This window comes from Ptychodera flava, chromosome 1 (assembly GCF_041260155.1).
Source record: "Ptychodera flava strain L36383 chromosome 1, AS_Pfla_20210202, whole genome shotgun sequence".
Taxonomy (NCBI): Eukaryota; Metazoa; Hemichordata; class Enteropneusta; family Ptychoderidae; genus Ptychodera; species Ptychodera flava.
In genome coordinates, this window is record NC_091928.1 from 8,236,573 (window position 1) to 8,247,414 (window position 10,842).

The window sequence follows — 10,842 nt, forward strand, 5'->3', positions numbered from 1 at the left end:
TACATTGATACAAAACTTGATTATTATGGTCGTCAATAATAAAAGAGTGGAAGTATTTTACTCTTACAAATTGTGATATGACTAAAAAGCGATTGGGTCACCAATGTTGTGTATTGATAATCCTATTGCTAAGAAGTTAGAAGTGACAACTAATGCTTTAAATTTGACTTGTAAATCCGTATGTCTCTGAATTATAAAAAGTTGATAACTAATATGATAATGGAAATTTCTAGACATGTTTACAAGGAAACATCAAACCAAATTCGGAAAACAGCTCAAATAAACAAATTAGTGATATAAACTGACATGAATGATTACAATCGTGGCTTGCAATCATTTTGCCACTCAACATAAAAATATTGAATCTTTCTATAATAATTTTTCCTCAATATCTCAGGGTCGTCTACCTTTAATTTTAATCTTGAGTTAGTACATATAAGAATTGTAATTGTGATGTGTTTTCTTTCCAGACACTGACAGCAAGAGAACATATTATTCGTGTAGAGAACCAGTATCTAGAGTGCGAAGTAGATATTCCACCTCCATCTTGGGTGACAACAGGCCGCCCACCGCAACATATGTAGGATTAACGGAAAAGCAACTGCTTATTTTAATAATTACCCTTAAAATAAAGATGGTAATTAAGACGAACATGCTGTACATTTCAGCTACAACAATTTTGGGAGTTAAATGCCAAAAGATGTGCATCCAAATGATATGATTTATGAAAGGGAAAAATGAAATACGCTGAAAGGGTTACCTTAAAGCACCCCGTCACACTAAATAAGTGTAAAATCCTACATTAGGTTTTTCAACTCCTATGATCTTCCGTTGACTTCAAATATACGTGCTGCTTCGCATTGACGCAAAGAGTTATATAAATTGTGAACTTTATATCTAAAATAGGCACATTCTTTCAAAGTCAGAGATATGGATAGATGTGTGACTTCCATTGCCAATATGTTTTCTCTGGTGTCAATAAGCATCCACAATAATGATTGCATACCGAAGCACATGCTTAACAAGTGTTTTGTTGGGTGTCCCGTTTACTGGACTTCATCCAATATTGATTGTTTTTCTAGAAACGAGATTTAAATTTGCTTTCGTACAACTAGTGTGTTTATAGTACAAAACAAAGCTCGCATATCGAAGTACGATGTAACGATTATCCCTCGATGCTCGGTTAGGTAGATGATTGTAGAAGAATGTACCATCTGTAATCATCTTCAGCACATTAATTTACGGTCTTTTTAACCTACTCAACATAGCATGCAATGGAAGTTCTTTTAATAAAATTGTAAAATTGTTGAAATGAATGGTACGTAACGGTAGAAATGTAATAAAAGATCCATAATCTGTAACATCTGCAAGGCATGGACGGTTGTCTTGACTTGGCTTCGATCTTGATTGACTGGATTTAAACTTGCTAGCCTAAGAGTCTTATGTAGGTCATTCTCCCCCACCTATGACATGAGTTTCATTAGTCTGGAACATTCTGGAGGTCATTTCAGGTCATTCGCCTCCATCATTTTGAGTTTACTTAGTTCAGTTTAGAACTTTCCAGAAAGTCATGTTTACTACATGTGAAGATATTTTAGAGCAGTAATCAGCATATCAATAGAAATAATAAAATCAAGTGTTGTCTGAATTAAGCTCCTTTTAGTAAAAATACAGATTTTCAGCTTTCACAGATCACATTAGTGTATACTTTAAGACTTTTGGGACTTTTCAAGATTTGCTCTGTGAACTGAAGTGTGCGTTTCGGATCAACCTCAAGCCTAGATATAAGGACTTCCTCACTCATCAATGTGCACTACTCTACTTTCTTGGGATTAGGAGAGTGTGCCTTCCGGCTAGGATTAGTAATTTTTCTCTGCATCGTCATTGTATTTAAGTTACATCCTCAATTTAATTACTCGTTTTAAAGAAATTTATTTTAAAGAAAATCGCTGATTCCACCGCCTTTTTTCTGTTGTAACACAGGAAATGACGTGTTTATTTCTGTCTCCTTCAAATGTCATTTTTCATTTTGCGACTATAATTATGACGAGGTTTGCACTTTCTATTGATTCCTTTTTCAGGTCATTGCTTTTCAGCGTGATTACTTTTAAAAATAAATCGTGTTTTCCAACACAATCGCTGACTTCATAACTGGCCTTTTTTGTCGCAATATCAGTCACAAATGATCGATGTGTTCGTACCAATCAAGTTTGGATGTACAAATATAACCTGTGTATTTTGTAACATATTCCGACGAACATAATAATAGGTAATTTGTATTCATTAACATTTTAAGGTGCTACTTCATCGATTTCTCATATAAAGATGACACGAAGTTTGAAAAAGGTCAACAATTCTAATTTGCGTCTTATAAAAGCCCCTTATTCTTTCTCTCATTTCTGACGTGCAGGGGCGACATTCCTCGTAGAGAACAGATGAAATTATATTTATTCGTGAAATTTGAACAGATGAAATAAAATGTTATCGCATCGCTCCCGATGAACATTAACGTTAGGTCACGTGAAAGTAGTTTGTCAATGGCAATTTCATGTCCATAATGTTATGTAGGATACAATGCATGCAAGTCAACAAATTACTCGACCGATTGAAATCGTGTAGGCTCCCACCATTAGTACCCATAATTTGAACAACTGCGATAAACGTTTTGTTGTCTTCATGTGTCAAGGTCACGTGAAAGTCGCTTAAAGGGCTTGTTGGTCATTGGACGTTTGATATTCATAATTTTATGAAGAATACTATGCAAGCGAGCTAAAACATTACTCGACCTATCAAAAGCACCCACAATTTGAACAACAAAGGAAATGTTTTATGGCCGTTCTGGTGTTTGTTTACTTGGTTGTTTTTCCTTGTTGTGTATTCCTTTTTAAAGCTTAGTCGTTGAAGAAACTAGAGCTCGGGAACTGTAATCATGGCAATCAAACTTTCGAGCTGTACAGACGTGTACAGAATGATACTATTCACAGGAAGAAGATCTTTGAGTTAGTGTCTACACACGTCAGATGCACTATGGCGAACTTTAGTATTGCATATGCGCATTTTGACAGGCCTTCGACATCATAAGGACTTCAAGAGAAAACGCTGTGCTACAAAATACAAATGCATGTTAGTTGGTGAAATCTTTTTCGCTATTTCAATACATGGCACTATCAAGGTGCACAATATATAGATAAAATAGATACTGTGGGCATTTTTATGCCATTCATCATAGGTAAATGTCTATTTAGTTGAAACTTGACCATCTTTGCAATAATTAACGCCTCATTTGCGACACATTCTGCTAAGTCTTTCGCCTCTAACCATGTGAATCGACAACTAAATTTAAAGCTCCATAAGCTGTATCTTTTACTTATTTTTTCAGAACTTTGTTTTGTGGTTTCCCTACGCTTTCTGCATGAATCCCTAAACTGTAATTTAATGGCAAGTATTTAGCATATCAACACAACCTATAAGAGTATAATCTCCATTGTTATTGTTGAAAATTGTATTCAAGTCCGGACTATAATTCATTTGTAAACAATAATGATTACTACACACATACAAACAGTGTTGACAAAAGAATATTCGAAATTTCAGCATGACAAAACGGTTACGGTCAGACACGGTAGTTGATATACAGAAGCAGAATACTGAAAAACTTGCCACAAGTTACAGCTTAAGTCCCTTTAATTCAGGAACATGATGAGCTCTTTGTCCTCGATTGCAAGACCCCTACCCTTCAGTCTTGGATAGCGTCTGTAAGAGCTATGTGCATTCTTTGACGTGAGCATCCTCTGCTGCTTTCAGTAGCCTGATGTTTCAAAGAATTTGATTATTTTGGATTTGCAGGCTATGTAGGGCATGTTCACAACTAAACTCTCCTGCTACATGCATATTAAACACAAACAGATAACTATTTGGAAATAGTAAGATGTCCGTTTTACGAAATGTATAATGTAAATAGGATATACAATATCGATTATGTACAAAAAACTATACAAGTGGTACGTTGACATAAATCGTCTCATGCTTAATCTAGAGGCGTATTTCTGAATGTAATTTATGAGCACATGTAATCCAAACATATAATGCGTTTAAGTCTCATCATGTTCTGGAATGAATGTGCACAGACCATAGATTGGTATATGGTGAAGTTGGACAACTGGTCGAGCCTCGCCCATTGCATGTTTTGACAGGAAGCATTCTGTTAAGTCAACTGAATGATTCTAAATAATAACAGTAACATTCATGTTCAGTGTGAATACTCGTATACGTGAGAATTATCGTACATATGCTGAAATTTAACTGTATCCGTTTGTCAAAATCTTTGAAAGAACATTTAAAAAGTTGATGTTGCTGTTATTGTTGTTGTTTTTGTATACAGTTGTAGATGATGATAATAATGATGATGACGACGATAATGATGTCGAAAGCGCTAGATTACAACGACAACGATTTATCAATAACCAAAACGTTTATCAAAAAGGTTTTGGGTTATGAAGCTATCTGTTTAATATTTAATATGATTTAGGAAGTTTAGCAGAAAAGTACAGCAATAGACGACAAAGTAGTATTTTCGGCTTTGCCTTGTTAATGATGGTGGGGAAAGCAGCTTTGGTTTACCTTTTGTATTTCATATACCTATCGGTTTTCGAGTTAAAGTGTAAGGATGCAATGACTGAAGCTTTTGTATGGTAGTCCGTTTACTAATTGTAAACAATGGATATCTCCTCTAACATAATAGGGTCCTTTGGCAGTCAGCAGCTCCGGCTTTCTTCTTTTTTTTAAATTGATGGACTTCAAGCAACTCCTTTGTTAGCCCGGATGTTAAACGTAAACAATTACAAATAGTTGTCAATTGAACTTCCAACGCCATCTATTATCCAGGCTGTTGACTTGGTCGGTGGATTTGCATGGAATACCATGGACAACTACCCTGTATGACTTTCCGCAGCATCATCAATGTTTGTGTAGTAGTTGTCCTCACCTTTGCATGCTGACTCGTAGCCTATGTTGTGCACAGTTCCGTATAATTTTGCTTTCTTGTATGTGTCCTTAGACGTGGTGACTTGTTTAATCGCAGATTTATTCAAGATTGCATTGCTGTTGATCGGAAACTGGATCAACTAGTCAATAGTGGCATATTGATGAATTTCGTCGAGCACAAAATCTCCAGGTACATCTTTTACAGTATGTTGTGATTCACTAGGCTTCCTGCATGTTGTAAATGAGAGTAGACAGAAAAAAAAAAACGTTTTTATCATTTCATGGTCTACAAAACAAAATAGTAAATGGTATTTTAAAATGGTATTACTTGGTCATTGGTCCCAAAGTGTCCGTTTAATACTCCGAGGGACCATGCGTTACGAGAAATACTTCGCCATTCCTGAGTCCGTTACAAGAATGGTACTGAGATAAAAATATGTTGCTGTAACGCAAGGCCATGATGAGTAATAAACGGGTTCTATAGCTAGAATAAAAACATGTTATAAGTGTTTTCCATATTATTGTTTTAAATGTGCTTTTATGTACGGGCATTGCAACAATGCATTATGCGAAAATTTCTAGGGAACTACAGAGGTAATGACAATGTGCTAATTTATACAAAAGAAGAAGCAAAACATGTCCTTAGCAGTATGTGAATCTATATTGCTATTCAGCTTTGGGAGTTCCTACACTGTTGGAATGAAAAAAATGCAATTTCAGTGATAGGCTCGTCACACATTCAAGGGAAACGCATCATCCTCCAATCACCCTCCATTGTTACAAAGTCGCAGATGACTCAGCGTATGGTCAGGTGACCGGTCACTTTTTATAAGCTTATTTTGTATGTAAGAATATTATACATCCATATATCCATACATCCATCCATCCATCCATCCATCCGTACGTACGTCCTTCCGTCCGTCCGTCAGTCCGTCCGTCCGTCAGTCCATCCATCCATCCATCCATCCATCCATCAATACATACATACACACATACATACATACATACATACATACATACATACATACATACATACATACATACATACATACATACATACATACATACATACATACATACATACATACATACATACATACATACATACATACATACATACATACATACATACATACATACATACATACATACATACATACATACATACATACATACAAACACACACATATACATACACACATATACATACATATATATATACATACATACATACATACATACACACACACATACATACATACATACAGACAGACATACACACATACACACACACACAAATATCAGACAAAATTAAGAACTCATGCATACATATAGACAGATAGGTATATAGATAGATAGAGAGATAGATAGAGAGATACGTAGATAATTATATAGATAGATAGATAAACATAGATGGAACATACATACATACATACATACATACATACATACATACATACATACATACATACATACATACATACATACATACATACATACATACATACATACATACATACATACATACATACATACATACATACATACAGACAGACAGACAGACAGACAGACAGACAGACAGACAGACAGACAGACAGACAGACAGACAGATGGACGGACATAGGAAATTGACAACAATTGAAGTAAATTATACCACTCAGTCAGATAACATTAACATGCAGATTTAGCAATAGTAACAATCATCACTGTTATATTTCAGACATTTTACATTGCAGATCAGATCTGAACATTATTCTTCTCTACAAGTGCACAAAGTGTCTGTACAAAAGCTGAATTTTGAATCTAAAACAACGAACCTCCTGTAAATAAAGACTGCCAGGAAAATAGCAGCAGTTATTCCTACTACGACGACGGTTACTGCTGTACCCATGATTGCACCTGTTGAACGATACAGAAACGGAGTAAAATATTGCAAAGAAAAGATTTTAACTGCAACGGATCGTTTAACTTGTACATCAACGATGTCTGTGAAGCAGAAATTTTACTTGACTCAAGTGCGAGATTAACTTGTCTCCGCGTAGTTTTGGATCTTGTCACAAAGATTGTCGTAGTGTGCTGCACACACCAATATGGTTGAGAATGTGTTGAGGTTAACACACTAGCCATATCTATCATACAACAAAGGTAGAAGTAGTCTTTCGTCAGGCTCTAGGGCTGTTAGCCATTATCGGAAAGTAGTGTCAGTTAAGCAAAGACCAACAAAGCGAGTGCCAATTATTGAGTATCATGCCCATCTATACGGGTCTTATTTTAAAATCCCTTTGTCGTCTTCAGTCCAGCAGAATCAATAAGGGGCATGTACTCCCTACGTCAATATTGTCATTGGTTGACTGACTTGAAGTCGAACTGATACTTACCAATTCCAAACGTAGACAAAGCCTGGGATGATTCTTTGGCAATGATCAAGACTAGTGAAAAAAAGTAAAAGATTATTTTAAAAAAATATGCTATTGGAAGTAGAGAGTTCCATGTATATTCTATCCGTAAGGTAGCGAACTTGTTGTCGAAGTATTTAATGCATGTAAAAACACGCCAAGGGTCGGATAAATAATTGACTTACAGTTATTTAATAGATTCGAATTGGGAGTCCTCTTAAATATTCCTGAGAGTTCAGTTTAGATTGTGTGATGAAGAACTATAGGCCTACTAAACATCTTGACTATTGCACACATCCTACATACAAAAAAACACTTTAAACGAGAATTTCTGTTTTGAAAAGGGGGAACAACCGTATATGTAGCTTTCTGTATCGCTCGGTAAACAAATCATCAAGACGAAGCATGGAATCGATTCTCATTTAGCGAAATGGGCTATTGCCCGCTGTTCTATTTTCAGTCTGACACACACATAAGGCTATTTATTTTAATTTAAACGACTTCCTCTATACTTGACAAAACAGACAACTCACGAGTTTTGACACAGATGGGCTTTGATGTCCAGTTTCCAGTATCAGTGCAAGTAATTACGTCACTTCCGTTAATATGGTATCCTTCATGGCATGCATATCTCACTGAACTATTATACGTGAAACTGGCGTCTTCTCCATCTATCTCTGCGTCATCGACGTCACCGGGGATACCGCAATCTATAGCTGTCACATTTTCAAATAATTACATGAATGTTATTTATACTCTTAACATAACAGCCTCATTTCTCACTTATTGCGAATAAAATAATCCACTGTACTTAAATTTACAAATGGATATCTATAATACTAACTAACAAGGAAACATAAAACAAGATGCAAATGAGAAATGTTCAACGTCGGATAGGGATCAATCCGTTTGCAGAGTCGTGATTATGGTAATGCTTCAAAAATCATCACCTGAGCGAAAAAGCGAGTGTGGAAAGATTTATTAACCCACCTGCACACTTTGGCATCGTGTCGTTCCACGTCCCATCTTCCATGCATTCTATACTTCGATGAGCGCGATCTAGCCTATAGCCCTCTTTGCACAAGATCGACACGATATCTCCATGAAAGTATGGACAAACCCCGTCAGATATAACGGTTTGGTAGGTCATATTGAACGGTGGTTGGCAATCAGGGACTCTTGCTGCTCAAAGAAATTGGTAGGTATAGATGGAAATATGCCATTTGTGTACCCAGTGAATGTACGATAAGATTTCCTAAAACATTTGTACAGCCCTTGATACTCTAAATGGTTCAAAAATTACCCTTGGGTGATACCTCAATCGAGATATGAGTTCGTAATAAGCAAACAGAACTACATTATTGTTAAATGATAATTTCTTGTAATATTAATTGGATGAAGTAAGCCATTTCAGCTGACGACGATTGTGAAAAATGCAATCATGTAATCAAGAATTTAAAATAATACAAAAGAGACAAAGTGACGCATTTAGTATCTAGTATTAACAACGTCCAGATAAACTTTCAAAGTACCTCTGAACTTCACGACGAACGATCCTTTTGCCGAGTTGTCTCTTATCAGGGAAACGAAAGAAAGCTGTAGTTTGTTTGAACAAAAGTAGGCTGGCGCATTCAGGATGTCAACATAATGCGACCCTCTGTCGACGAAAACAGATGCTGACAAATCATCGTGTATTCCAATTTTAAAAAAGGTAAAGTCGGTTCCTATTACTCTATCAGGTGAAGTCTCTAGCGTCCACGCGCATATTACATTGGGTGAATAGGACCCAGGGAATCCAGGTGAGTAGATGGTAGTTGTTTCATCTAGATATACGTGACCTCCACATGCACCAATTGATACTGAAAATTGGAATGAGTTTAGTTATGACTCTAAGTTTACAGTTTGTTCGTGCTCGTACTCACGTACAGCTTTTTATACAAAGCAAGTATTCTGTATTATCTTGTTGTGTGTGTGTGTGTGTGTGTGTGTGTGTGTGTTTGTGTGTGTGGTTGTGGTGTGTGTGTGTGTGTTTCCGCATGCTTGGACAACTGTCAGGCTGTATAGTTTAAGTTAAATTTCACAGTGCAAATAAAGATAGCCAGGTTCGAAACAATTTATTCGTATCATCATAATGTATTGCTTGGAACTGTCATTCGATTGAAGAAAGATCACAAGGAAAAGACGGATACACGGTATAGGTTTTTGTGATGACGCATGAAATTGAGAGATTTCCATTTTAACGTCTAGTTAAACAGATTTTATTTTCAAACGTTGACTGTATCTGACTCTGAATAACAGCATAAACTAAATTTTTTACAATATACCCTCTGGCGTCTCGGGAAAAAACAACAAAGATAGAAAATTATCAACAAATCATTCAGTTTATAGTAAAATAGTTAAGTAAAGAATGGGAAAATGGTCACGCTATAACAACATCCTCATGATCCCCCTCGGTCTTCAATGTTGATAGGACTGTCTATCGCGTTCCATGGTTTTATCATAATAATTGTCAATTTTGTAACATTCCTGGCAAAAGGGGTTTAAGAGATATGTATAAGATAGAAAATTGTCCTTACTGATACCTACTTGAATAAATATCATATCTATTCCAGGATCCACAAAAGTGAGAGTTGTCACCAGAGCATTTCTTTGACACGCTAAATTCGCTTTTGTCAAAGTTTGATAAGTCAGATATACAGTAACACAAATCACCACGACGTAAGCCAATGTAACGATACGTTTCAGGTTGCTTGCGGCAATATTCCAAGCACGTTTGGGTTGTCAGCTGATCACTGGTAAGATCAGGCTCTGGATTCGATAAGTGATGATAAATAAACCGACCAAGATAGCCATCATCTAGCGTGATAAAATAAAGACATTTATAGACAAATTACAAAGAAACAGGCACACGCATGTACAACTCATCATGCGATCCGTAGATAGGTCTAGTTATAATTACTGAATCATATTTTCTTTGGGAACTCACATAATAACATCAAGGCTGGCAAAATAATTTCTTCTGATTGGTTGGGATGAAGTTTGACAAAATTTGTTTTCATTTCTTGTTTTCCATATTGTTGACCATGATATATCAAATAGTTTGTTTGTCTGTTCGATAGGAGTCCAAAATTACGATAGGTTCACAACAGAAATACGATGTGATTTGGTGATACAGCTGCATGAAGAATATGGCCAGTATCACCAAATCACACGAAAAAAGAGTCATAGTGCGCAAAGAAAACGCACCCATTAATGAATATAGATGCCGTTAAACGTCCAACAGCAACCTTTAGGGCTTGCCTATTTTGGGGGATTATCTATGAACCTAGAGTTACAACTGTAAATGGTGAGAAATGGCACATTGGCCAAAAGGGACAGCAAGTTTAAACAAGCGATGTAAATCGTGTCCGATCATTCGGGACAAAGCTATGGCCTACTCAGAAGCAAAACTTCTCCGCACAAA